Here is a 23,287-nt window from a genome sequence, read left to right as displayed (position 1 = left end):
TGCCTATCATCTATTCAAAAAGTGCAATTGATTATGATCACCTGTTAGTCCCAATGGAAAACTTTAATGATTTTTATGAAGCAAGATGAACATTAGTTGAAAATGTTAACTGTAACTGGGTCTTGTAACACTGGGTACCCTCCCTACATCTGAGGAAGGGAACTGGCTTCAGCTCTACCCAGTACTGAGTTGATTAAGAATAAAAAGACACTGTCCATTAACTTGAGCTAGCCCCATTTGAAAAGACAGTTAACATTCTCCCAACACTAAGTACACCACAGCTGTAATTTATTGGTTTCATTTTAATTTAATATATGGCAGTGTACTTTTTAACATTTATGTTTAGGTCATGTTGACTTGCAAACATTGCTTTAGTGTCAGTAAAGTCATGTGATGACAGGATACATGCCAATCGGGATTTTGTCTGCACATGTGCAGTATATCACTTGAAACAGTTTAATTACAGAGGTGTGTGCGTTTGTAATATATTATCTGCATGTGAAAGATTCAGTTGATTTCCTGATCCATGTACCCAGTTAATTGTTCTGTTTGTTAATGAGAACATGCAAAAGGTGGTTATAACAGATAAAAGTCATTCCATTCCCACCATTACAAAATCAGCAACTGTCAATATTTCATATCTGTCACAACAGAAAGGGACATTTACCTTGTTAGTTATTCAATTGTTTATTTAATTTTAGACATTGTTTTTCCAGGTTTTGCTGGGATTGATTTCAATAGAAGATCTTTCACTGTTGTCCGAGATTATGTATTTTAAAGTGAATAAATCAAATGCAATTTTTATTGCTCAGGATTATACAATTTTTATTGGTGTTTCTGGGATTTTTATAAGAGCTGTGTCACACAAGTCCCTCCACATTAGTATAAAAACAAAGGCTGTGATCTTGCCAATGACTGTGAACATGGCTATATCCTTCACAGTAGCGTGACCGCCTTCTTCCTGTGGTGACATTTCGTACTACTGAATACACCTGGCTGACTGAACAAGAGCAGTTTATAAATTATACTGTAAACAGCTGAACATTAGCTGGATAAATTATACTGTAAACAGCTTAACATTAGCTGGATAATTCTCAGAGTTTTCTGGAAAGGCTCTCAGAAAATGTAAGCAGAAGATTTAGCCAGATCATTAAATATGGAGAGCCGTGTCTTTGTTAGGATAGTTTGTTGTTGGACAGTAGGTGGAGAGAGATCGACAACCTCATTTTGTTGCTTCTTTCCTTCTGTTCTTAATTTTAAAAATGCAATTTTACAAAGCTGGAAAAGTATTACTTTAACAAGGAGTCATAAACAGGTACGGCCTGTGGTGCCAATATGACGAGGGAACCTAACAGGGGTCTGTACTTGATCATGAAACTATTATAGTTGTTCTGTTAAGAGACCATTAAAGAACTATGTTGAATGCTATCTGTAATAAGGGCATTTTCTCTCGTAATTATACTTTAAGATAGATCAGACTTCAAAGCCAGACTTTAAAATTGAATTACCAAACCCCAATGAAAATGTCAGAAGTCTAGGCATGTTTTAGTTGACAATCTCAAAACAGCTCAGATTCTAAGCCATCACAAAATATTTTGAAGAACATGCTAAAGATAGCTTTAAGTGCACAAAGACATTGTTACACCTTGGTAGGTAGGAATTTGTTATATGCATATTTGTTGCTGCATCTCTTACAAATGAGGATTTGTTTTACTGGAGATGAACAAATTGATCTGAAACCAAAGTCCAAATCAGTATCTTCGCATTTGACCTTGAGGAGAAAAAAATCTGGTACTCTTGACCTCAGCCTGGCTGCTTTCTCTACCTCACAACAAGGACCTGTCTTCATTAGCTGTAGACAAAAGTCATTGGCTGGTTATCACAAAATTCATACAATGGAGCAAATTGATGTGAATTGTGGCTGAAGGTATATGAACAATTTTTTTTCACCTTCATCAGGTTTCTTGTGGCGTGATATTGCTATCAAACAAGACAATGTGATGTGACTGCTCTCTAAGTGAAGACAATTGTTGTGTTTTCTTCTTTGATCTTTCTTTGTAGCATAATCAATGCTCTCATCAATGCAAAACATATAGAGAATTAAATGTGGAAGGCAGCACATGGCTTTCCCATTGATACATCCTCAGCTGCACCTCCTCATGGCGACATTCAGCAACTGCGTGCCTTGTGGCACTAAGCGATAGTTTCAATTAGAATTAGATTTAGATTTTATTGTCGCAGGTACTCAAGTACAGGAATACAGGAGTACAGTGTACAAAATCACTATTCTCCAACATTGTTTTGGTTACAAAACCAGAATTAAGAAACAATGGAAAATAGTTTCTAAAAAGAGCCTAAAGGTAAGAAAACATCCATATCTTAAAGTCTAAAATCTTATCTTCATAAAGATGTTTGGAATCCTCAGCTACCAATGCAGGTTCACGGGCCTAGCCATGGTCTGGAGTATAGGCCTGCCTATGAGTTCACATTGATCGCTGTGAGAAGCTGTGTTCTTATTTCTGTTGATGAGGCTGTCACATCCCCCCATTATTGCAAGGAGCCAATTGTTGGGTCCCAGACATGGTGTGTGCAGATCCTGTCCTGGAGACAGGCAATTACGAACCAAACTGTCAGCTCCATTGTGAATAGCCCAGCCTGTGCATAGCTCGTGGAAGCTGAAGGCTAGGGGAGAAATTACTGACCAAAACATCTGCAGTGGATCCCACTGATGGCCATAATTTTTATTTCCCCGCTAAGTCCGGTAGGTGCCAAACTTAGTGTTTTTGCAATTACGTTGGGCACATTTGGGATAAGAAAAGAGGATAGAGCCGCAGATGTTTGTAAAATCTCAGGGGTTGTCTCTGTATATATCAGCTCATATCCACAAGAACACTCCCATGCCACTGCAGAATGTTATTATAAAAAAAGCTTGAGACATATTTTACCATCACTTTGCAAACCATCATCCTAAAATGCAGGACGAAATTTTGAAATATCTTTTGAGGCAACTCTCTGTCATTGTGCTTGTTATTCCACAATTCACCTAAACCATTGTGCAACGAATCCTCCACTGCCATTTGTTTAGCAAGGAACGCTTACTTGTAAAAATACAGAGTTCTTTTGTTACTAAGATAGAATTATTGAGAAGAATGACTCCATTTGTATTCCAAAACTTTGCCTTATGTAAACTTTGGATTCTCAGGAAAGCTGGTTGAAAAAGTCCTGGATACACAGATAATGAATGAAACAAAACAACAGCCAGGAAGATTCCTGTTTTTCTGTTTGATTAGTCAAAAAGTGGAGAACGTTTGTCAGTTGGTCAAAGAACCCAGAGTGATTTAAGCACATTGGACAATTTGTCTTGGTACGGTCAGGATAAGAAATCAGTAACTCACACCCTTCAAAATCAGTTCAGGAATTTGCAGAAGACTGATGGAGAGGATACTTGATTGTTACTGGGTGTCATGACCTGAACAAACAGCGAGATATGAACCCATTGGAAGCTCAAAGTGAGCTGTGGACAGTTTCCTAAAAAGATGGTAATTATGTGGAAGGTGTGTTGCAATAAAGGACTGCTGGTCACGTTAAGCATTATTCTGTCAGTAGTTTAAATAGTAGATGGCTTAAAATAATAGCTAGTCAATGTTGATTTTAGTTATGATATTGAGGTGCTGGTGTTGGACTGGGCTGTACAAAGTTAAAAATCATACAACACCAGGTTATAGTCCAACAGGTTTAATTGAAAGCACACTAACTTTTGGAGCTCCTTCGTCAGGTGATAGTGGAGAGCTCAATTCTAACACACAGAACTTATAGCAAAAATTTACATTGAGAAATTGATTGTCTGTTAAATCTTTCATCTGTTAGAATACAGTGATAGTTTCACTTCTTTCATGTGTAAATCACAAAACTTTTTTTAAAAGGTTGCATTCTCGGGTTAGCTGTTAACAATGGTGATAGCTCGACAATATGTTGAAGGTGTTGGCCCCCTGTGTCCTCTGTCTATTCCAGGTGTACCAGGCCTATTCCATTGCATACTGGAATAGAGAATTCGACGTTTCGAGCATAAGCCCTTCATCAGGAATAAGAGAGAGTAGCCAAGCAGGCTAAGATAAAAGGTAGGGAGGAGGGACTAGGGGGAGGGGCGATGGAGGTGGGATAGGTGGAAGGAGGTCAAGGTGAGGGTGATAGGCCGGAGTGGGGTGGGGGCGGAGAGGTCAGGAAGAGGATTGTAGGTTAGGAGGGCGGTGCTGAGTTGAGGGAACCGACTGAGACAAGGTGGGGGGAGGGGAAATGAGGAAACTGGAGAAATCTGAATTCATACCTTGTGGTTGGAGGGTTCCCAGGCGGAAGATGAGGCGCTCCTCCTCCAGCCGTCGTGTTGTTATGTTCTGCCGGTGGAGGAGTCCAAGGACCTGCATGTCCTCGGTGGAGTGGGAGGGAGAGTTAAAGTGTTGAGCCACGGGGTGATTGGGTTGGTTGGTTCGGGCGGCCCGGAGGTGTTCTCTGAAGCGTTCCGCAAGTAAGCGGCCTGTCTCACCAATATAGAGGAGGCCACATCGGGTGCAGCGGATGCAATAGATGATGTGTGTGGAGGTACAGGTGAACTTGTGGCGGATATGGAAGGATCCCTTGGGGCCTTGGAGGGAAGTGAGTGTGGAGGTGTGGGCGCAAGTTTTACATTTCCTGCGGTTGCAGGGGAAGGTGCCGGGGGTGGAGGTTGGGTTGGTGGGGGGTGTGGATCTGACGAGGGAGTCACGAAGGGAGTGGTCCTTGCGGAACGCTGATAGGGGAGGGGAGGGAAATATATCCTTGGTGGTGGGGTCCGTTTGGAGGTGGCGGAAATGGCGGCGGATGATACGTTGTATGCGGAGGTTGGTGGGGTGGTAGGTGAGAACCCGTGGGGTTCTGTCTTGGTGGCGGTTGGAGGAGCGGGGCTCAAGGGCGGAGGAGCGGGAAGTGGAGGAGATGCGGTGGAGGGCATCGTCGATCACGTCTGGGGGGAATTTGCGGTCCTTGAAGAAAGGACCCTCCCCTATCAGCGTTCCGCAAGGAAGGTGCTTTGCAGTGTCCTGGTCAATACTTATCCCTCAATCAACATTGTTAAAATAAATGATCAGCTCATTAACAATCGGCTGATGTGTTTCATATGTTTGAAAACAGTATCTTATTAAAAACACAGTAGGTGTACCTACACCCCAAGGACTGGAGCATTTCAATAAGGTTGCTCATCACCACTATCTCAAAGGCAATTAGGAATCGGTGAAAAGAAATGCTGGGAATGCCATATCCCATGAGTGAAGAAGTCGCTGCACTACAAAGGCAAACTATCAACTTTAGACTGATGTATTCAGAACAAACTCTTACGTTGGACAAATAACATTCGTGCCATTGAAGTACCAGGCAAAGATCATCTCAAACAAGAGAGAATACCACCATTCCCATCTCTTGCTCTCCACTTCTTTGAGTCAGGACTGACTAGAAATTGAATTGGACCCAGCAATATAAATACTGTGCCGACAAGAGAAGGGACTGAGGATTCAGGTCACTCACCTCGTGACTCCTCAAAGCTTGTTTAGTAAGGCAGGTGTGCAACAAACTACTCAATAGGTGTAGCTCTGATAACGCTCAAGAAACTCAACACCACCTAGATTTTCACTCCATTGGATTGGTATTCTCTTCACCACCGATGCACTCCAGTAGTGGCAGTATGCCCCATCTATATGGTGCACCATAGCAACTCATCAAGGTTCTAGTAGTGGCTGTATGCCCCATCTGCAAGACGCACTATAGCAACTCATCAAGATTCCAGTAGTGGCATTACGCCCCTTTACAAGACGCACTACAGCAACTCATCAAGGTTCCTTAGATTGCATTTTTCAAACCTACAACACCACCATCAGGAAGAACATGGAAAGCAGGTATATGGGAACACTAAGATCTGAAAGTTTCCCTCCAAACCAATGACCATCCTGACTTGAAAGTATGTCACATTTTCTTGACTGTTGCTTGGTCAAAATTCAGTCCTGAGAAAAGGTTACTCAGCTGAAATATTAACCCTGCTTTCTCGCCACAGAAGCTGCCAGACCTGCTGAGTTTTTCCAGAAATTTCTGTTCTTGTTTCAAAATTTTGGACTGCCTCCTTCATTGTGCTCTGGGTGCAGAGTATGAAATAGTATTAGTTTCTCATGGGTCTTTCTTGAGATTTAATGAGGAATTTATTATTGGTTTTCCGAAGTTCCTTTTTCATGCTTATAAGCTCATTTATTAGGTATGTAATCACTTAGCATTAATGGTTCCTGCCTTTGTGTTGATTAATGTGGTATTTGGTCTTATGCTGAAGCCGAATTAGAAGATATGTCAATGTCCTCAGAAATGATCAACCCTTGTTAGGCTCTTGCCTCAATTCAAAGGAAAGCATTAATGTGTAAGAATTACTGTTATCTGTAATAGCACAACTTAACAAACATAGTTAACCAACAAAGTTTTTTCTTTTCAAACTAACTGACACACACTTGTATACACAACACCTGCTGATTGGTGAGATTACACCTATTCCATTCCCCTTACATGAATAAAGCTGAAATATTTTAACCAGCCAATTGCGACTCTCTTTATGGCATCTCACCTCAATACAGATTTGATTTTAACAATTGACAGAGTGTTGATTCCAATAGTACTACCATATTGTTCTCCATGGAGTAGCTTCGGATCATGTACTGCCTTAAAGTAGAGATTCCACTTTCGCTTGCAGTGAACTCAGGGTCATGGAACAATAAAGGATTCCAGTCTATTGTGTCCGCTCTGAATGTCAAGCCCCAATCCATTTTAATCCCCATTCTCCAGCACATGGCTCATAGCCTTGTATGTCATAACATTTCAAGTGATTATCTCAATGCTTCTGCAATGTTGTAATAGCTCCCACCTAACCCTAACGCTAATCCTTTCAGGCAGTACGTTCCAGATACTCACCATCCCCTGCATGAAGAATGAATTCTTCCTTAAATCCCCTCTAAATCTGTCTCTTTACCTTCTGTTTATGCCCCAGTTATCAATCCCTCTATTAAGGGGAAAAGCTTCTTCCTATCTATCATATTTGTTTGTCATAATTGTTTATTATATTTCTCGTAATTCTTATACATTAATCAGATCTCTGTCAACCTTCTCTGTTCTCAGGCAAACAACCCCAGCTTATCTGGTCTCTCCTCATAGCTGAATCACTCCAACTCAGGTGACATCCTCATGAATTTCCTCTGCACTGCCTCCAATGTAATCCTTCTTATATTGTGGTGATCAAAAAATATTCCAGCTGTGGGCTGACTAACATTATATACAATTCCATCATAACGTCCTTGCTCTTGTATTTAACATCATGTTTAATAAAGACCTGTATCTTACCTGCTTTCCTAACCACCTTACCACATGCTCCATTGCCTCCAATGAACGATGATCATGGATATCAAGGTCACTCTGATCCTCTGTACTTCCTGGAGTCATACCACTTAATGTGTACTCTCTTGCCTTGTTAGTTCTCCCAAAATGCATAACCTCACATGGTTTAGGATTCATTTCCATTTCCACGGTTCAGTCTATCTGACAAGTCCATTTATAACTTAAGGTAGACTAAGGCTTCACACTCATTATTTACCACACTACCAATTTTGGTGTCTTTCTGCTAACTTACTAATCATACTTCCTACATTTATGTCTTGATCATTCATGTACACATTAACTTTGGTAAGTGTCAGTATTCCTGCCTCTCAGTTAACTGGCTATTTCTTTGTTGATGGTTATGGAACTGTTCTCTTCATTGCAGCCTCCTTCCCTCATACTCCTTTCACATTCCTTCTCCTTCCCCTTCCCCTTCCCCTTCCCTCCCATCCTGCTTACAGCCTCCTCCCACTCCAGTCCCTCCGGGAACCTCCTTCACCCCTTGCCCCCTCTCTGAGAGACACTACCTCTTCAGCCAGTGAACTGTGATTGCTGGTGACTCTCTCAATTCCATCATTTATTTAATACCTGTTCACTGCTTCTCCAATCACTGGGCTGCTCCTACCCCTGTTTGTCAGCAACTAGAATGGGAAAGAGAGAGAGAGAGACAGCCACTGATTGGAGCAACTCCTTATAATTTCTGACCATTCTACAAAAGAGTTTTTCTCCATTGGTCACCAACTGGATTGAAATTTCCCAGAATCAGGACAAATTCTGGGATTGGAGTTGTCCCCTTGTACCTGTCATTTTGAGAGCAGTATTGTTATATTGACCCTTACTCAAGGGCAATTATGAATGTGCAATGAATATTGGTCTTGGTAGTAAACACATGCCAGGAAAGAAACAAATCCACCAGTAAATACTTTGTGGATGCCCTAAAGTCATGAAAAGTGTTCTATAAATGCAAATCTTTATTTTCTTTATTTCCCCTCCATGTTCCCACTTCCCCTGAACAGACACAGCCTAAAAAGAAGCAAACCTCCCCAGCGAAGGCAACTATCCTGAAGGTAAACACCCTAATCCAGGGTCATTTTCAGTCAAAAACATCAGCCCAATTAGATGCAGAATTCTACTGAGCTCTGAAACCCAGAATCTTTCACATACCCCTTGCTTTTCCCATAGAAGCTGTTATTTACAACAACTCCATTGGTTTGTCTCTCCTTCATTTCAATCAGAAGCACCAGTCAGCTCACAAAGTGTTAGAAATCTGCTGTATCTCTTAGTGCAATTTACACATCTCAGTTAACAGTCTGGTAGCAATGTGCATCCAAACTGTGCTGCCAAATACATACACACACACACACACACACGGGTATCAACACTGAGACCAAGTGATGGATTAGCCTCCTCGCGTGTGCTGGCATCCCGAGCTGTTATAGGCTTCATTTAAAATGGAGCCAAGCTAAAGATTATCATTTGCTGCAAATCTAATGGATTACCACAGGATTTGAGCATGTGACCCAGCTGTTGCTCTTTAAAAATTGATAGATCACAAGTAGATCATCAAGGCTGACTTGTAATTCATTTTCATTTGGCTGGGAAGTTATTAACATTTGCTGAAGGGGAAATGAACAGTAAGTGCAATGAATTAGAATGAGTTTGGTTATTTTTCACATGAAAGGGCAGGTTAATTTAGCTTTTAACTCCACAGATGCTGGTGGAAATACACAATGTTTCTCATAGAATTCCTACAGTGTAGAAACAAGACCCTCTGGCCGAACAAGTCCACACCGACCCTTCAAAGAGTAACCCACCCATACTCATTCCCCTACATTTACCTTGGCTGATGCACCTAACCTCCACATCCCTGAACATTATAACAATTTTTTTGTCTTGGTGATTAAATTGTGCTTGTTCATCTGGTAACCTCCACCATTCAGACAAAATTCAGTCAACCGGCGTGACTTATCTATACTGGTGATCTTGTTTTATCTGAAGATCCTTCAACCGTTTTTCAACTCAGACCACCAACTTGGCAGCACAGTGGCTCAGTGGTTAGCACTACTGCCTCACAGCTTCAGGGAGTGGGGTTTGGTTCCAGCATCTGTATGGAGTTTGCACATTTGCCGTGTCCTGCGAGAGAAAACCGGAGCACCCGGAGGAAACCCACGCAGCAATATGCAAATTCCACACAGACAGTTGCCCAAGGCGGGAATTGAACCCGGGTTCCTGGCACTGTGAGGCAGCAGTGCTAACTTCAGAGCCACCATGCTGCCCCAAATGTGGAGGCTAAGTGGATAAGCCATGGGGAAATGCACAGTTATAGGGCAGAGTATGGGATGATTTTCAGAGGGTCAGTGTAGACTCAATGGGCCAAGTGACCTGCTTCCCCTCTGTAGGGATTCTATGACATATCCTCTATTCCTTTCAAGCTCATGTTTATCAAACATCCCCCTTTGACACAGCAAATCTATTCACTTTAACCACTCCCCATGCTCGGATATTCTGCAGTCTCACCGCTCTCTGTAAAGAGAAATTTCTCCTGAATGGTCTAGTTGATAATTATTATATAATAAAGGCCACAGTTTTAAACCCATGTCAATGCTTTCAAATCCCATCAAGATCATGGATAGGTTAGCTCTCACCTTTTTCCCTTCCTGACTAAAGAAACTCAAAACTGCTCCATCTTTCCTGATGATTGAGAGTTCCTGGCTTTGGTTTCATCCTTTAAATCCCAGATCAAATAAAATTGAACAAAGTCAAAAATAGTTATTGATGTGTTTCTTGCATTTTTGTTGTCTGTGTTGTGTTGTGATGGCTGGTCAATAAACATTCAGAGTTATTTGCCCAGTTACTGCCCATGACAATCTGAACACTTCTAAAGATGGTGATGACTGAAGAAAATGGCAGGAGAAAATGAGGACTGCAGATGCTGGAGATCAGAGCTGAAAAATGTGTTGCTGGAAAAGCACAGCAGGTCAGGCAGCATCCAAGGAGCAGGAGGATCAACGTTTCGGGCATAAGCCCTTCTTCAGGAAAATACCATCCTGAAGAAGGGCTTATGCCCAAAACATCGATTCTCCTGCTCCTTGGATGCTGCCTGACCTGCTGCGCTTTTCCAGCAACACATTTTTCAGCTCTGAAGGAAATGACACTCGAGGACAAAACCTGAATGTAGGTTTGCTCACTGAGCTGGAAGGTTCATTTCCAGACGTTTTGTCACCCCACTAGATAACATCTTCAATGGGCCTCCAGGCGAATCACTGCTGATAATTCCTGCTTTCTATTTATATGTTTGGGTTTCTTTGGGTTGGTGATGTAATTTCCTGTGGTGGAGTCATTTCCTGTTCCTTTTCTCAGGGGGTGGTAGATGGGGGTCTAACTCGAAGTGTTTGTTGGAATGTCATGCATCTAAGAATTCTCGTGTGTGTCTCTGGCTTGTCCTAGGATGGATGTGTTGCCCCAGTCGAAGTGATGTCCTTCCTTATCTGTATGTGAGGATACTAGTGAGAGAGGGTCATGTCGTTTTGTGGCTAGTTTATGTTCTCCCAAGCTGACTTATCCAACATTGAAGCACCCAAAACCCTTCACATGGGAGGAACTTATGGTTCTTATGTTGCAGACTCCTGAAGCAACTGCTCAACTCAGAACTCTGTTATGGCAGGAGACATCCAGAAAAACAGGGGAAATGCTTTAAGGGTGTCTTTAAAGCCCCTTGAAGAAGTCAAACATCTTCTACCTCCTAATGGGAGGCCCTGGTTAGTGGCTGACCAACATGGAGCACTCTCATTGAAGACCACATTGAGAAGCATGAAAGGGAACCTTGATGCAAGCCAGTACCAAACTTCACCCCCACCAGGCACCTACAATAAAGGTGACATTATTAAGGAAATATCCAGATTCAAAGTAAACATCTCACTTACTTTCCACAATGCGCTATGACATAATGTTACGCTGGTATTTCAATTCCCAATCATTCTTCACAGTTGCAATAAATAGATACAAAAAATATAAGATAAATTAAAGAGAAAGAATAAAAGTCATTTCATTAGGTTATGTCAATTTCAGTCAACCTTAGGTAAACCTGGATATTAATGAGGAAACAAAATCAGAAATTTCCAGAAAAGCTCAGCAGATCCTGGCAGCATCCGAGGAGTGGAATCAGAGTTAACGTTTCAGGCTGAGTGACCCTTCCTTAGAAACTGACCCGACAATCACTCAACCCGAAACATTAACTCTGCTTTCTCTCCACAGATGTTGCCAGACCTGCTGAGCTTTTCAAGCAATTTCCGTTTTGTCTCTGGTTTACAGCATCCACATTTCTTTTGTTTTTATTAATGACGAAAGTTGATATCACCTTTGACCATCTTCAGCAAAGAAATATTCAACAACTACAATCCACACTGTCCTACACACAAGGATCCAGAGCAATCGAAGCTAACTGGAGTTCCGAGCAGCTTGCTTATCCCTGTAGAACAGCTGATCTCACCCACCAAAACCATCATCTTTCATCAATGGTCCAACACCAACACCTCCACATCATGGCTACCCTCTGAAATTGGGAAGGTGGATCATCAACACGAAAAGGGTTCTTTAGTTCTTGTCACACAACATATAGTCAGAGTCAAATGGAAATGCTTTAGAGAATCATTATTTTAAATCCCTTGGAACCTCAAATGCTTAAAAAAAGAGAATTAGTTTCCCATTGTTGTCATATTTTATCAGCAAAATTCATAGTTCTCAAATTTGATTTCCTCTGGTCACATGGGGCAATTGGAGGTGAAGATATTGGAGGAAGAGAGAGATGGGAAGTCAGAAGTTGAGGGAGAGAGGGAGTTAGAGAAGATCTGAATTCAGAGCAAACAAGATGAAGAGTAGGAGATAGGAGTGCTTTCCCCTGTTATACTGGAAAGAGCCAATAACAGACATTCCTATTCGTATCCCTGCTGGCTCAGTTGTCTGGATTGATGATTTGCAACACAGCGATGCCAACATTGTGGGCTCACTTCCCAGGCAAGCTGAGATTACCCTGAAGGACTCTCTTTCATAACCTCTCCCCTCACCCGAGGTGTGCTGATTCTCAGGTTAAACTCCCAGCAGTTGTCTCTCTCTAATAGGAGAGCAGCCCTATCGTCTGTGGGACAATGATGACATTACCTTTACCCTGTAATATAACCAGGGAATACTGGAAGTACTCAGCAGCTCATGCTGTGTCGGTAGAGAGAGAAACAAATTTCCTGGTTGGAATGGGGGTCTTAGAGATGGTTGGGATATCAGTTGAGTGAGTGGGGAATAGTTAGGAGGATAGTTGTCAGATCAGGAGATAGTCTGGCTGAGGTGGGTGCATGGGGATGTTGGGAGAGAGATTGCAGAGTAAAAAATGAGGTCTGCAGATGCTGGAGATCACAGCTGAAAATGTGTTGCTGGTCAAAGCACAGCAGGCCAGGCAGCATCTCAGGAATAGGGAATTCGACGTTTCGAGCATAAGCCCTTCATATGCTCGAAACATCGAATTCCCTATTCCTGAGATGCTGCCTGGCCTGCTGTGCTTTGACCAGCAACACATTTTCAGGAGAGATTGCAGAGCACAGATATGTGGTAAAACCAAGTTTTAATTTGCCCAGAATATGCTCAGAACACTGAAAAGCACTCTGAAAGCATGTGATTTCACACAAACCTGTTGGACTATAACTTGGTGCCATGTGACTTCTGACTTTATCCACTCGGGTGCAACACCGGCACCTCCACATCATGGCTACCCTCTGAAATTAGGAAGATGGATCATCAACAGGAAGAGGGTTCTTCAGTTCTTGTCACGCAAAAATAGTCAGAGTCAAATGGAAATTCTTTAGAGAATCACTATTTTAGATCCATTGGAACCTCAAACATTTAAAAAAAGAGAATTGGTTTCCCATTGTCATATTTTATCAGCAAAATTCATACTTCTTGGATTTGATTTCCTCTGGTCACATGGGGCAATTGGAGGTGAAGATATTGGAGGTAGGATGGGAGGTCAGAGGTTGGGGGAGAGAGGGAGTTAGAGAAGATCAGAGTTCAGGGCAAACAAGATAAAAGAGTAGAGGATAGGAATGCTTTCCCCTGTTCCTTAAATGGGACTGGAGAAAGGAGAGGGAGTGTAGAGATTTGGGAGGATCATCATTTCAAATATTTATCTAATTGCCATTTGGAAGTTAGTGCCACGTCTTCTTCTACCATTTTCCAGGAAATGCATTCCATATAATAACAGCTCAACACATAAACAGTAACTCTCATCTTTCTGTTGGTTTTAATGCCAAGTTTGCAGAGTATGCATAAATAATCACATTCTTGGATCTTTAACCATGATTTTAATGAGATGGCTTTGCGAGTCATTCCAAACATATCCAAAAGGCTTCTCAGTTCCAACTGTGAGGTACTTTCTGTTAGTCATAAGAAAACTCTCATTTGTACAAAAATAAATATTCAACACCCCCCCGTTCAAATAAAATTAGCTGGAGATTTTTTTAATGCATTCATTTCTGCTCAGACTTGTCTGTAAAACAGTTTGGGAAAAGTGTATGCGCGTAGTGAAGAGGAAAATAAAGTTGAGAAAAGCGAACAGAGAGACAGCGTACACAGAGAATGTTTGAGTTCCATTGTACTGATATGTAAATAGCTTGTAGTAAGAGTGGAATGGACCCAGTAATGGACAGACAGGGTTATATTCGTTTAAAGGTGCAGGCGTGACTAGTATATTGAATGAGTTTGTATCGGTGTTTTGAAGGGAAAATGATACTGAGCAAAATCAGCAGAAGCAGTGTTAGTGGAGAGAATGGTTGGGGTGAAGTTGAATCCAAATGATATCACATGGAATAAAGACAGAACTAACTCGAAGATAGCAGACAGAGAGTGGTGGTGGAGGATTACCTTTTAGACGGGAGGCCTGTGATCAGTGGGGTGCCACAAGGATCGGTCCTGGGTCCATTGCTTTTTGTCATTTACATAAATAATTTGGATATGAATACACAAGATATAGTTAATAAGTTTGCAGATGGCACCAAAATTGGAGGTGTAGTGGACAGCAAAAAAGGTTACCTCAGAGTACAACAGGACCTTAATCAGATGACCCAAGGAGTGTCAGATGGAGCTTAATTCAGATAAACGTGAGGTGCTGCGTTTTGGAAAGGCAAGGTCCTTACTTAATGGTAAGATCCTGAGAAACATAGAGACCTTGGAGTTCAGGTTCATAGTTCCTTGACAGTGGAGACAGCAGATAGACAGGATAGTGAAGAAAGCATTTGGCAAGCTTGCCTTTATTGGTCAGTGCATTGAGTAGAGGAGTTGGGAAGTCATCCTACAGCCATACAGGACATTGATAAAGCCACTTTTGGAATATTATGTGCAATTTTGGTCTTCTTGCTATAGGAAGGATGTTGTGAAACTTGAAAGGGTTCAGAAAAGATCTACAAGGATTTGCCAAAGTTGGAGGGCGTGAACTATTATTAGGAGAGGCTGAATAGGCTGGGATTGTTTTTCCTGTATCGCTGGAGGCTGAGGGGTAACCGTACAGAGGTTTATAAAGTCATGAGGGGCATTGATAGGGTAAATAATCAAGACCTTTCCCCTGGGGTGAGGCAGTCCAAAACTAGAGGGCATAGGTTTAAGGTGAGATGGGAAAAATAGAAAAGAGATCCAAAGAGCTACTTTTTCACGCAAAGGGTGGTACGTGTATGGAATGAGCTACCCGAGGAAGTGGTGGAGGCTGGTACAATTGCAACATTTCAAAGGCATCTGAATGGGTATGTGAATAGGAAGAGGTTCGAGGAATATGGACCAAATGCTGGCAAATGGGACTAGATTAATTTGCAATATCTAGTTGGTATGAATGAGTTGGACTGAAGGGTCTGTTTCCGTGTTGTATATCTCTATGTCTCTACGCAATGGAAAGGCTGGCTGTATTTAAGAGTCGTTGAGTTGCCTGGCCCTGTTTGCTTGCATCTTTGGTTGTTAAAGAATCCTGTCTCAGCCTCAACTCCAGTTTTGTGCCCACTCTCCATTACCACTCAACCCATTGCTAATTAAAAATCTTTCTCATCATTCAATTTCCTTAATGTCCCAGTGTCCACTGCACTCAGGGGAGTGAATTCAACAGATTTATGAACTTTGGAGAGAAATAATTTCTCCTTATCTCTGTTTTAAATCTGCTACTCCTCATCCTAAAACTAGGACCTCTTGTTCAAAATTGCCATGCGTGAGAAAACATCCTCTCTATGTCCACTCTATCAATCCCCTTTAGCATCTTATATACCTAAATCAAATCTCCTCTCAATCTTTTAAACTCTGGAGAACATAGTCATAAACTGTTCAATCTCTGCTCAATAAGACAAACTCCTCATCTCTGGATTCAATTTAGTGAACCTCTTGTGAACTGCCTCTAATGTAATTATATCCCTTCTCAAGGAAAGAGACCAAAACCTGATGTAATACTCCAGGCAGGATCTCACTAATGCCTAGTGCACTGACAGCAGCACTTCTCTACTGTTATATTCTACTCCTTTAACAATATTAAATGCTAACATTTAACTTTCCCTTCCTTAATACCAGCTGTACCTGTACACTAGTTTGCAGTATTGCTTGAGGAGCCCCTGCACAAAAGCCTGCCATAATCCTTCGCTTTTCTCTCGGTACAGGGAGAAGGACCGAAGGATTGGAGAATGACAAATGTGATACCCTTCTTTAAGAAAGCAATGACAGACTGGGTCAACTGAACATCAGGAGGTTTGATTTTAGAAATAATAATCAACACTCAATTGGAGAGATTTGAGTTAATTAAGGAAAGCGAGCATAGATTTGTGAAACAGATTGTGTGTTGACAAATGGTATTAATGTTTTTCATGAATAACAGAGAAGCCATGAAGGAGAAGCAATGCATGTATCAATGGATTTAAAGAAAGTCATGTAAAGTTGCTTGAGGTGCATGGAAAGGTAGAGTCATTGCCATGTCAGTCTCATTAAGAATGGTTATAACACAGTCCTTGTGGAGACCATGTCTCATCTTCACATCGAGAATAGCCTCCACTGTGTCGTGCGATCCTATCAGTGTGCACACGGGTGGCACGGTGGCTCAGCAGTTAGCACTGCTGTTTCACAGCACCAGGGTCCCAGGTTTGATTCCAGCCTTGGGCGACTGTGTGGAGTTTGCATGTTCTCCCCGTGTCTGCGTGGGTTTGCTGCGGGTGCTCCGGTTTCCTCCCATGGTCCAAAGATGCACAGGTCAGGTGCAAGTCATGTTAAAATTGCCCATAGTGTTAGGTGCATTAGTCAGAGGGAAGTGGGTCTGGGTGGGTTACTCTTTGGAGGGTCAGTGTGGACTGATTAGGCCGAAGGGCCTGTTTCCACACAGTAGAGAATCTAATCTAATCTAAATGGGACAGTTGTCAAGACTGAGCATCCATGAGGCATTGCGGGTGATCAACAGCAGCAGAATTGTACTCCAGCACAATCTGTAACCTCACGGCCCAGCATATCCCTCACTCATCCATTACCATCAAGCCAAGGGATCAACCCTGGTTCAATGGAGAGTGCAGAAGGACATTCCAGAAGTAGCATCAGGCATATCTGAAAATGAGGTGTTAACCTGGTGAAGCTACCAAATTGGACCACTTGTATGCCAAACAGTATAAGCAGTAAGTGATAGACTTTGGTTCCACCAGGGCCCTCAGCTCCTGACCTCATTACGGCCTTGGTTCAAACATGGACAAAAGAGCTGAATTGCAGACAGGAGGGAAGAGTGACAGCCCTTGACATCAAGGTTACATCAACCAAGTGTAGTATCAATGATTCCAGTTTTGCTCAGGTTCCATGAGTATCAGGGATAAACCCTCTGCTCATTTCTGGTACATAGGAAGATGGCTGTGGTTGTTGGAGGTCAGTCACCTAAGCCCCAGGACATCTCTGCAGGAGTTCCTCAGGGTAGTGTCCTCAGCCCAATCATCTTCAGTTGCTTCAACAATGACTGTCCCTCCATCATAAGGTCAGAAGTGAAGTATTTTGCTGATAATTGCACAATGTTCAGTACCATTTGCACCTCCTCAGATACTGAAGCAGTCTATGTCAAATGCAACAAGCTCTGAACAATATCCAGGCTTGAGCTGACAAGTGGCAAATAACATGCATCTCATACAAATGCCAGGCAATGACTATCTCCAAACGGAGATTATCTAACAACCACCGCTTGACATTCAATGGCGTTACCATCACTGAATCCCTCAATAACAACATCTTGGGTGGTCACCATTGACAGAAAACTCAACTGGGTGTGCCATATAAATAAAGTGGCTGCAAGAATAGCAACGTGATTGACTCTTAATTACTCTGTGGGATAGGCACTAAATGCTGGCCTAGCCATGAATGAATTAAAAAAAAGCAGATCAGAGGCTAAGAATATTGCAGCAAGTAACTCGCCTCCTGACTCCCCACATCCTGTCCCACCATCTACAAGGCACAAGTCAGGAGTGTGATAGAATACTCCCTTCTTGCCTGGATGGGTGCAACCTTAACAACACTCAAGACATTTGACACTATCCAGAACAAAGCAACCCACTTGATTGGTGTCACATCCACAAGCATTCTCTCTCACTACCAAAAATGCTCAGTAGCAGCAGTGTGTACCATCTACAAAATATACTGCAGATATTCACCAAAGAACTTCAGACAGTTCCTTCCAAACCCACAACCACTTCCATTCAGAAGGACATGGTCAGCAGATAGATGGGAACACCAGCCCCTGCAAAATCCTTCACATTCACTGGATCAAAATCCTGGAATTCCAGCCCTAACAGTATTGTGGGTCTACCTACAGCACTTCGACTGCAGTGATTCAAGAAGGCAGCTCATCTCCACCTTCTCAAGGGGCAACTAGGGATGGCCTATAAATGCTGGGCCCACATCCCACAAGTGAACTTAAAAGAAGCTTCAATATAAACTTGACTTAAGGTCAAATTATCCAGTTTCCCACATGATAACTGAATCTTTTTCAGACCGGTGAATGGCAGACAATGGTGTTTTACATCGGTTACCACAAGAACCATTATTTCTTTTGTTGTGGATAGGATTAGGATATTAGATTACAAAGCAGTATTCTAATAGTTGCCAAGAATACCAAACATGAAGGAAAGGCAAACGTTTGGGATAACAACAATCAATGGAAAATCAGCGTGGACAGTCTCCCAGTCGAACAGGCCAGTGGCAGATGGAATTAATAGAGATGAATGAAGTGATACATTTTAGGAGAAGAGACAGGGTGAGGTAATACTGGATTAGTAGCACAATTCAAATTATTCCACAGAGAGACCTCAGGTGTTCATGCATCAAACTTTGAACGATATTGAGAGAGTGATTAGCAAAGTTATGTTGAAATTTTATGAAACCTGGTTAGAGAATTGAATTCTCGTTACCACGTTTCAGGGAAAATCTGAAGTTCCTTGGATCACAGAATCATAGATTTGTTACAATGCTAAGGGGGTCCAATTGGCTTCAACCAATTCATTTTTTTCTGGTCCAGATTTCCTGCTTTTATCCAATATTCCTGCTTACCACTTCTATCCAAATAACTATTCAATGCCCCTCTTGAATGCCTCAGGTGAACCTGACTTCACTACATTTCCAGACAGAGCATTCTAGCTCCTAACCACTCACTGAGTGAAAGGATGGTTTACCCACAACGCCCATGCTGCACCTGCACATCTCTTTAAATCCATACTCGCTCATTCTTTTTAACGAGCATGAACAGCTTCTCCCTATCTACTCTATCTAAACTGCTCATGATTTTGTAAATCCTTTATCAAATTTCATCTCAGCCTTCTTCTCTCCAAAGAGAACAATCCCAACTTCATCAATCTAGCTTGAGAATTGAAGTTTCTTATTCCTGGAAGCATTTTTGAAAATAATTTTGAGAGGATGCAAAGGAGACCAATCTGATTTTGGGGATTGGGAGTGGGGAGGATGGCTGTGGGGGTATTGGTAGGGATATTCTCCTTAAAACAAGAAAGATTTCTTTGAGGTTTGATGGAGGGGTACATGGTCCTGACCAATTTTGCTCAAGTACAAAAGGAAAAGTGGATCCCATCAATTGATGGTCAGAAGACAAGGCACACAGACTGATGCCTTTCTTTAAAAACTAGACATAAAACAGTTTTAGGATTCCTGTGGAGCTGTTTTACACTGTGTGCTATCCAACAAGTACAACATGTGAACTAGCCAGGAGAGGCCACACAGATGTCAATCTTCACTTGTCTTTGAACCATTTCAAACCAGGAGAAACACCTTCAATTCTAACTAAACGTTTCCTCACTGCACCATTGGCAGTCACGCTTTCAGCTAACCAGACACTGAGATTGGAAATTCTCTTCCGAAAGCCTGTGTACTCGGTTTAAGATGTGCCTTCAATTGATCCTTTTGATGAAATGTTTGAACATCTGCACCAATGTTTCCTTCTGTGATTCAGATCAAATTCTGAAACATTTTTAATAACTTTTCTGTGAAGGGTTTTGGAATTCTTTGTTTTATTAAAAGGTGCTATCTACATGCAAGTTGTTATTATTATTGTTTCTATTTCTTGAATTTACAATATTAAAAAAAAAACTGGACAATTGTGGAAGTAAGATAATTAGCCTCAGTGTGCCTGATCAGAACAGGAAGTAATTGTCCAACAATTTCCACATCAGACTACTTATGGAATTGGATTGTGTGTGGACAATAAGAAGATGAATCTAGTGTTGGACAGGGATGGGCTGTCATCGCACATGGTTAAATACTTACTTACACTCACTGCTTGGATCAAACATATGGAAAATGACAACTTGAGTAATGTATCAAGAATCAATTAGCATGAGTGGCAGTATACGTCAGCATGTGGATGTGCCTTGACAATAGAAAGTAGGGACACTGGGGTGAAAGGAACAATCAGCTGGCTGAACAATGGCAAATTGTATTTTTTTAATGTTGAATTATGGGCGTGAGATACCATCTTGGAATTATTATAGATTGATGGAAGATTAACCATTGTTGAATATTCACTAGAGCCTACCCAAGATCTGTGATCTTTTAATTTCAGTTTATTACTTCACAGATGGTTATGCTCAAGAGCTCGATATAAACAGGATTTAAGATGTTGTGCATTCTTACCACATGTGTTGGATAAAATCAGCAGGAGGTTGGCATAACATTGGTGAGAAAACAGCATCCCGGCTAATTCTACAAAGCACACAGCAATTAAAGCAGCAGTGACCCCTTGGTTTCCTGCAGTGCATCGTGTCACACATCAAGCCCAGCACCTGCTGGTGACCTCTCTTCATTAATTCCCACGTGAAAATAAAGGAAAATTCAGCTTGAAAATAAACAAAGAGAATAAAGGAAGAAGGATAGTGTCTGAATCTGGAATTTCCTCAGCTTATTGGCAAGTTCTTGAGAATCCATTTGTGGTTTCGATGTTGTGTGGCTTAACTGAACTTCAGGACAAACTCTGTGACCCTACAGCTTAATGACTGTCCTCTGGACACACTGCTACTTAATGTGTCAAACAACAACATTACAATAAATTTCAAATCAAACTACCTATGCCTGCTCAAAACAAACTGTACTAAGGTGCGTTACAGATTCTACTCAGAGGCTCAAAGGTATTCTAAAATATCTCGCCGACACCCTAAATTCCACTTTAAAAAAAAGAGACAGTATTGAGTTGAGAAAAGAGTGTGGAGCTATTTAAAACCTCAGAACTTTGCTGCCATAGGAACTGAGTTAGAAGATGTCAGGGCTGGTTTCTGCTGCAAATCTATCATTTACTTGCATCATACATTTCAACTTCCACTTCTTGAATGGGATTGGAAAGACTGCGTGAGTAAAGGTTCTGTTGTTAAATGAGAGACAATTCTTTCAAAAAAAAATCCAACATAATCAATGCAAAATGCAGAGTACATTTTATCTGAAGAGATCTGAGGGATGCTTTGAACTTTCCTGTTTGTAAGATTGAAGAGTTGATTTACTACATGTAAACATTCGTTCATCCTCAAAAATATTATTCAGTTAGATTATAAAACAATCTGACATTCATAAAACGAGTTAATTTAGAAACCTTTTATAAGAAACTACTAATATCATCTGCCAGACTTTTTATGAGGTGTTGATTCAGAAAAGCAATGAAGGCTTTTTACAATTTTTTCCACACTGTTGCACTGCTTAGCAAAGACACTGATGGTCATTAAGGTAAAACATATGGCTGTGATTGTGTTTGATATTGTTTGACATTGTCCATTAGAAATTCCACCTTTGAGCTGGCTTCCAGGCACTTCAACAAAAACACAATGATTTATTCTGCAAAGTTTCATGATAACTGTCATCACCTGGGCTTAGAGGAAGAGATAGCAGTGTTCATACATTGACATTTCAGAATGGGGATCTAAATGGTTCCAATAATAACCAAATTGCGAATGTACAAATTACTGACAATCAATCACTTGACAAAGAGCACTCATGCTAACAAATAAAGATTTTTCATTTTGATAAATCCATTTGCAGATTTTATAAGTTTACCTATAGAACTATGTACCTTTGCTTTTTTCATCCAATTATTGTACAGGAACTCTTCCTTAAACAGCCGATTGTATTCAAGCTGACAATAATGACCAAACTGTGTTGAAGTTATTGTGTGTTTTTGACATTACTTAATCATATTGATATTTCATATATGATTCCTCGCAATCTTCTTCATTGAATTCATGAACTAAAATAAATAGGGTCTCACTTTTACTCATCAGCTGATAAAGCAAATCCTGACAAATGCTTTAACCATCTGTCACTATGCCACAGTACAATCTCTCCACGAACTGCACCTTTAAATACTGTCTTTCCACATCACTACTCATGGTTTCAAATGTACATTTGAAAGCACGGTTTACTGCACATTGTTTCTACACCTAACTGAGATAAATTAGAGGAAAATGGAACTGCAATAATTGTCAGCTGATGTGCAAAGGCATGGGCAATCGTCATCAGAAATGCTGAAATATCAAATTGTCAGCCTATATATATGGCTGCCCACTGACAATTTACTAGTGGCCAGAATCTCAATCTCCACACTAATCCCTGACTGTTTTATATAGAACATAGAACATAGAACAATACAACGCAGTACAGGCCCTTCGGCCCTCGATGTTGCGCCGACCAAAGTCTACCTAACCTACACTAGCCCAATAACCTCCATATGCTTATCCAATGCCCGCTTAAATGACCATAAAGAGGGAGAGTTCACCACTGCTACTGGCAGGGCATTCCATGAACTCACAACCCGCTGAGTAAAGGTATGCCTCAGTTCCAGTAATATTCCCATGGACTGAGAGCAACACTAGGCGATTCTTGCAGGGACAATTTTCCTGATGAAAGAGATGGATTCACACTCCACCCAAAGTGACCTGCTGAAGAGGTCATGGAAGATTCCTTCACTTACTCTGGACCTTAAGGTTGCTGAGACACCATGTGACTTTGAATTCACTGGGACTCATCAATGTCTATAGTCAGGAACTCTGGCTATTAAAATGGCAGTTTCTCATGGTTGTGGTTTAACATTATAGCTGACTGCTCAGAGATGCAAAATATTAGCAACTGGGCATCACACCTTCGGAAGGATATATTGGCTTTGAAGAGAGTACAACATAGATTTACAAGAATGATACCTGCACTTCACGGGTTAAATTATGAGGAGAGATTATACAAACTAGGCCTGTTTTCCCTAGAATTTAGAAGATTAAGTGGTGATCTGTTAATATTTTCAAGATATTAACAGGAAAAGACAGAGTTCATAAAGATTAACTATTTCCACTTG

Source organism: Hemiscyllium ocellatum, chromosome 23 (genome assembly GCF_020745735.1).
Source record: "Hemiscyllium ocellatum isolate sHemOce1 chromosome 23, sHemOce1.pat.X.cur, whole genome shotgun sequence".
NCBI lineage: Eukaryota > Metazoa > Chordata > Chondrichthyes > Orectolobiformes > Hemiscylliidae > Hemiscyllium > Hemiscyllium ocellatum.
This window is presented reverse-complemented; position numbering follows the sequence as displayed.